At 38.1% G+C, this 7417-nt stretch overlaps 1 long non-coding RNA gene across 1 annotated transcript; it reads right to left on the bottom strand.

Moving 5' to 3' along the window:
• Positions 1 to 215: 215 nt before the first annotated feature.
• On the bottom strand, positions 216 to 7028 carry LOC121891054. Its single transcript, XR_006094021.1, has 3 exons — positions 6995 to 7028; positions 6715 to 6791; positions 216 to 1058 (listed from the first exon to the last, which is right to left on the bottom strand). It is a non-coding gene; the product is annotated as an uncharacterized LOC121891054 (long non-coding RNA).
• Between the last annotated feature and the right edge of the window lie 389 nt (positions 7029 to 7417).

Raw genomic sequence — 7417 nt, 5'->3', positions numbered from 1 at the left:
CAATACTTCTGTTGCTAGCCAGGGGCTGGCACATCATCATATTTCAACTTGCCTAACTTCACTCCAAAACATAGCTGATACATATTAAGTTTTTCATCTTCGTTTAGGTCAAAAGTTATAGCAATCCTGTATGTTTTTTTTTTTTGGTATATCATCTTTAGATGTCAACTAGCTAGCTAGCTTACTGCTAACTTCTAACTCACCTCAACCTCGTAAACTCTTTTTCTGTGATGCCTGGACACTACCCTTTGTTATTCCACCAGGCAGAACAGCTACACTGACCACTCTGTTGGAATTGAAGGAATTTAAACCTTTTTTCACTCTCTCAGGTACCTCACTGAAGAAAGAAGTGATTGTAAACAAGTTCACAGGTTCCACCATTGTCGTTTGTTTTGAGTATCTGACAGAGTGTGTGGACCCAGAAATAGTATTTTGAGAGGGTGTTACGTCACACCTAAAGACCGAATTATACTGTATTCGCTTTGTAGTCAAAGAATTTAAAATGCCCATTCTTTTGGTTTCGGAAAGTTTTTGTTCAAGTTCTCTAATTTCTTCATCTAGTATAGCCAATTCTTTTTTCTTTTCTCTTGATCTATATGAACTGTAGGACAGAATACATCCTCTCATAAATGCCTTAAGGGCGTCCCAGATATTTACGTTAGAGGTAGAGTTCAGGTTGGCTTTAAGGAACAGATCAATTTGAGAGTTCATATACGTTATGAATTTTGAGTCTTTTAGCATAAATGTTTTAAATCTTCATCTTTGCGGGGGTGGCTGTACCGAGTCCATTAACCAGGTCATTTTGATGGGATTGTGATCTGAAAGTGCAGCAGCCAAATACAAACAATCCTTTATTCTTGCCACTCATTCTTTTTTGAGGCTGGAGGCCACTTAATCCGTTGCTGCCGCCAAACTACTATGTCAGGGGTGGGAGGTTGAGGTGCTTGGAGGGGCTTGACTCTGTGGGGTGGTTCCTGTCCTGGCTCCTCCTGCGTCTCACCAGGACTCAAACCTGTGTGCTGCACTTCCAGCTCACACTCCATGCATTTCATTCTGGCCTGGTGGATTTTTACAATAACATTCCATCATTACTTCCTGTGATCAAACAAGACTCGTCCACTATGGGGACATATGATAAAAAATAAATAATATTTTGAATTTTTTTTTTTGCTGTAACATGTTTCTTTCAACCACAATGCTTAAATTATCTTTAAAAAAATCAAAACCTTATTTCTTCTGGATCTCAGGAAGCTATACACAAAGTACTGGCAGGGACACATATGCAATTTTTGGATTTTGCTGGCTGCATATTTACTAAGACTACATGAGTCTAGCCACGTTTCGTCTGATTTACATCAAGAGTTGTTAAATGAGATCTGAAGCTGGGCTGTTTTGACATGTCTTGCACGTCTGTAAAGTAATAGAATGCAAAAGAAAGCATTTTCTGCTGCTGAAATTGGAATATTGGTTGAAGGAAAAACACCTATGGCTCAGTTATTCAGCTGGGAAGAGGTCAAAGGTCATTGACCAGAAGTCAGTGGATGGCCGGTGAAAGTTTGAGGACATTTACATACTGTAGTTTGACACAACACAGAAAACAATGTAGCCTTGGTTTTGCTTTGTAACTTACATTATTAATCACCTGGTGAGACTGTCAATCCTCTATGTTTAATTGTCAGCTGAGTATTTTTATGACATTTTAGCATGTAAAGTAAGAGATCTTTTGTCATAGCTAGATGTAGAAGGAATTGTTTAAGCATTAGTTTGCTCCTCACTGATCTACCTTAAAAGACTACAGGCTGACCACAGCTAATTCAAAATGCTGCATCCAGACAAGAAAGAGAAACTATGATCACACCAGTCCTCAGATCATTGCACTGACTTCCTTTTCATTTGAGAATTAATTATAACATTTTATGTCTTGTCTATCCATAAGCCAATCAGGAGCAGGAACCTGGAGCAGGTTGTTCCAAGGGTTTAATTTGGTCAAATTTATTGAAGCTGGTTTTAGTTTTTATGCTCCTGGCGGTTGGAATACACTGTCTGGATCAATATTAGTATATGTAGTGGTTCTATTTTGGTTAAATATTGAACAAGTAAATTATGTCTGTATGTGCAGCAAATGATTTTCTTTAAAAAACATAATTCCCTTGAAATAAAATTTGCTATAAATATGTTTTGCTTGCTTGCTTTATCCGTACAAGTACATCCCACTCCCATCAGCTTCCAGGCCTTCACTAAAACCATCAAAATGCACTTTCCCTGTTAAATTTCAGTTTAATGGAATAAATTGTTTAATTTTTGTTTTGTTTGTAATTTTTTTCATCATCTCTTGAGTTATTATATCAGTATTAGTCCAGTCTTGATTTACCTACCCCTCAATCCCTAATGCTGATAATGCTAACCAACTATCCTATGAATTACATTCATATTAGATGATTCTGCACTCTCAAAACTTAACCCTACCATATTTGCCATACCCATCGCCATTGTATTAGATCACTTGTGATTATTATTTGCATTATCCACTCTCATATTCCGGATCTGATTTCCATGTATTTGAGAGGTTGCCATTGTGAGTAAAGAAGGAAAAAAGAAGTGAAATCCTACTACGACTGTTTGCTTAGGTAGCGTCTGCAGGAGGGGCAGCTTGTGGAAGCTGGCCAATCAGAACAGAGTGGGCTCATTGTGAGGGGGGCCTTGAGGAGACAGGAGCTAAAATGGCCTGTTTCAGAGACTGAACTGGGGGCTGCATGAAGGGCCAGTATAAGATAAACATGGAGTTTTTGAACTGTACAACAATGCAAAGATATTTCTGTAGAGCACCATAATAAAAATATAGACCTGGAAATGTGCATAATATATCACCGTCAAGAATGAAAACTTTAAAGGCTAGGGAACAATTGTTGTCATGCAAGGTTGGTGTAAGGTCATGGTCATGGTTAAAAGAGATCAACTGCTGGCAGGAGACAAGATCATGTCCTCCACTGTCAAAGCCAGACATTTTGCATGCCCAACCACCCCAACTCATCTCTTCCCTGAGAGGTTTTGCAGCGCTTTAACAGCATCATGCTACTTTCTCCTTTTCTGCAAACAGACCACAGTTGTCGCTTTTCAGGAAAATAAAAACATAGGTCAAGAGACCAAACCACCAATGTTGTCATTGTCCTGGTGAGGATGGTCACCGTTCAACAGCTCTGTAACTTTGTGATTATTTGGACTTCCAATTCCAGAGTATTTTCATTAATTCCTGAAGGGATAAACCAATAAATGAAATGTGCAAACAATATGGTTTGTCATGTCAGATATTCCAAGCCATGTCTATATCTTTCTACAACTATGTATAAAGTGGTTATAGATTATAAATATTTTCCATTTGCTGTTACACTGATGTTGTCTCTGGGCCACTTACTGTGTTATTCCATATCTGATCCTCTCATTGTTTTCCTACAAATTCGCTCCAGTGACTGAAGCTACTGGAGCTACTGGAACACTGATGTACCATTTTCTCTCTATTCTGCTCCTCCAACTGCTCCATAGAGGAGAGAAATTAGTTGAGGAACCTATTGAGAAAGGCATCCAGACATGGGCAAAGTAGGCTATTTGTACTCTAGCTGAATGTGAAGGCCAAGTTATTTGTTGGGGTTAAGGAAACATAACCATTGGAAAGAGCAACTACTAGAGAAGCTGTGAAATAATTTCCTGTCAAGGGCATAAAATGATTCTCAATTGAGGTAAACATTTCTACTTTCAAAAGCAATTTATTTTTTTTATTATTTTTTCATTCACCCCCCCCAAACACACACACACACACAAATGAGTGCTTACTGCCCACTTGCATCCATGACAAGAGCTGGGGTCTGGAGACTGGCAGTGAGGAATTGCCTGGTTTCTGAGTGGATTTGGATTAGGGTCAATACAATGTGTTATTTTGGGGGGAAAATAAGTTCATGGCTTTCCACTGATTTTCTTCCCTCTCTTCTCATATCAATTAAGACTATAACCTGGAATGTAGTCTTTGCATGAATACAACCTGTATGCTGCCAATGTTAACCAACTAAAAAAACAAACTAAAACTAACTAAACTAACTGCTGTGTTTTAATGTTTGTAATGTGATAGTGGCCATCAGATATGTGTAAGAATATACCAGCATATGACATGAGCATTTCTTTGCTTTTGGTTGCATGCTATTGTGGCTGTATTATTTAAGAGGATATGTGGATTTTATACAGCTTTGCAGAATTTGATTCCAATGGCATATCACATTTAAGAGATATGGCAGTCAATAACTGGTATGGTTGTGTTTTACTAATGACCACAAGGTGAGGCTATTGGTAGCATTATTCATTATGGCATGCAGATAATCATGGAGAACTTGTGTACTGACTTTAATTTAATTAAACACAACAGAATTGTAGAAACATCATGTTATGATGTTGCAGTAGCCGCCCCTGTTGGTAGTATTGTATCAAAAGTTACAAACTTGTGCACTGTGACTGCATGTATAACTTTCCAAAATGTCACGTCAGTCTGAATTAGCATTGAAGAGATATAGATCGTTAAGTGCAGCGGGCCACGCCTTCAAAAGTTTGGTAACCAATTACAGACAAATGGTGAGTGATACTAAAAAAAGAACATATACGCTCTGTTCGGGATCATGCACATTTTGACATTGAAACGAAATTGACAATTTGGCAATTTGGCCTGGCATTGCTCTGTGACATGTTAGCTCGGTGCATAGCATGCCTGTCTTACAAACATGAGGGTGTGGGTTCAATTCCACTCATTGCTGCTTCTTATCTTGGTAGATTTTTCAATAGTGTTCAGCGTCCAGTAATGCAATCTAAATCAGCTTTCAGCAATCACACGCAATTTCTACTGAAATTGCATTTTCTAGTTCTTCTTTTTATTCCACATTCTGTACATTTTTTGCCGCGTTTCAACTGCTGCATACTTTGTGCTATAAAAACCATTCAAACGTCAATCTGTGCAACTCATTCAGCAGATGCGTGCTTGTATTTTTCTGAAATATAACATGTTTCAGAGATTTTATAAATTTTTTAAAACATTAAAATTTATAATGGCAGTCTATGGGACGAACCGTCCAACTGAGATGGAACCTTGGTCACTTTGACACTCAACTGCTCGGACATCCCTTATCGTACAGACACCATTCAAACTGTAAAATGTTCACAAAACTTTGAACTTTCAAAGTTATCAGATTGTTTAGTGATGTCTTTTGTAGTTTTCAGCAATTTAAGCCCAAAGTCAGGGGTTTTTCAGACTTTTTCAGGTCTCACCAGTGTGTCATGTGATCAGGCACAGTGGAGAGCACAGATATTTTTAGGCCAGAAATGTTTTTCTAAACTGCTGTCACTCCTACAATTTTAACTCCTCAAGCACATATCTTGCCTCAGTGTGTTGCCACAAGCTTCCTCTCTCTCAAAATGTAACTAGAAAATGCAATTTCTGTAGAAATTGCGTGTGATTGCTGAAAGCGGATTTAGATTGCATAACTGGAAGCTGAACACTATTGAAAGATCTAGCAAAATTGTAATCAGCAATGGGTGGAGTTGAACCTACACCCTCATATTTGAAAGACAGACATGCTATGTACTGAGCTAACATGTCACACAGCAATGCCAGGCCAGATTCTGGTGTTAGTCTGTCAATTGCATGGAATTTATCAGTAGCAGTGTCATTAAGCAGATTGACATCACCTGTAGACTCCTGCATCCTTCAACTATACTGAGTTCTGCCCTAAGCTGGGCTTGAACTCACAGTCTTTTGATTTAAGAGTTGAGAAGTGACATGAGCTTAAACCACTGAACTACTCACACATGCTTTGTAGCACAGGAAAAGATGTGTTTAACAAGCTTATCAATCCACATTTTAGGTAATAGCGTTAAAGTAAACTAGAGTGGAATTGAATTATGGTACAGGATAAAGATGTGAAGCAACTTTGTACATGAGAGCAATATTATGAGGAGCACTGCAGTGAGTGGGTATTAAACACACGACCTTGTCATCTAAGGTGAAGCTGATCAGGAGAACAATGTTCTAAACCACTGAGCCAACAGACATTCACAAAAATGAGAGGAAAAAATGTCCATTTTGATGAGGAAAATGTATTTGTCTAAAACTAGAGCTTGAAGCCCAGAGATTTGTCATTAGTGAAAGCAAGACTAGTTTAACATGAGAATGAATGATATGTGTAAAAAGTGTTTGAAGGAAGAGAGAATCTGTAAGTTTAAGAAACTGGAGTGAGAGGAGGCACACATCCTGCAGACTGCATTGCAGTCAGTGAGAACATGACAGGGACTCTCTATCAATTTAGGTTCAGATCTCAAAAACTGTAAGTACTATGTGAAATGTTTTTTTTTAGTTTTGAGAGAGTGGAGGCTTGTGGCAACATACTGAGGCAAGATATGTGCATCAATTGCTATACTGAATTTGTATCACTTACTTGGATTTTGGTGTAATGTGCCATTCTGTAGAAGACATACTTAGCTTTTAGGTATAAGATACAACCAAAACCAAGTAAAAACCATGTTATCCCCTTTTGATTTAAAAAAAAATTAGCCAAAAGAGGAAACAATTTCTGAAAATAGACATTTTAAAGCTAGTTTAGATTTAACTTTACAGAATGCAAATTTGCAGCCACTGTCAAAAGTCTAGGATATAACCCTTTCTTGAGGGCTAGTGGCCAATACCTTGATTGCCAGTGGGGGTGGGGGGCAGGAATAGGGGGAAATCAGGCCTTGTCCCCAGTAATTTTCTCAGAGCCATGCTAAAAAAAAAGAGGCAAGACAATCATAGTCACAAAGCACATTTAAGTTAAATTCTTCAACAACAGGACAACAGGATCACTGGAAAGTTGTTTATAATGGGATAAAGTCACAAAACATCTACACTATTTCAAAGGGAAACACTTAATCTCAAACATGGTGGTCTATAGTTTATTTTAAATAACATTGCATACAACACACTCACCTGTAGTACTTCAAACTTCTTCCAAATGAAAAAACAGCACAGATGCAGGGGAATTTAAAGCATTAAGGGCATTCCAGGGCATCCAATCATGTGCCACAGAAAGCCAAATGAACACCTGAAACTGATATTTCACTAACAAGGTCATCACGTGTTTGGGATTTGGTTGATCACTGATTAGACCTGTCCTTATAAGAGTTTTATTTTTTTGTGGGTTTGTAGCCACCATTCCCTGTTTTGGAAATTAGCTCAGTTGGTAGAGAATGGGTTTCAAAAATCATATGTCATTGGTTCAAGTCCTGCTTGTGCAAGAAGACATACTGCAATCACATTTTTCACAACTTCTTTTTTTGGTCAGTTAGGCAAGTTTTAAGAAAATCAGAAGTTGCGCAGATTGTTGTGTGGGGACCATGTTATCTCAATGAT

The sequence above is a fragment of the Thunnus maccoyii genome, chromosome 23 (genome assembly GCF_910596095.1).
Source record: "Thunnus maccoyii chromosome 23, fThuMac1.1, whole genome shotgun sequence".
NCBI classification, from domain to species: Eukaryota; Metazoa; Chordata; class Actinopteri; order Scombriformes; family Scombridae; genus Thunnus; species Thunnus maccoyii.
Note: the sequence above shows the minus strand (reverse complement) of the source record. Positions and strands in the feature narration are given on the sequence as shown.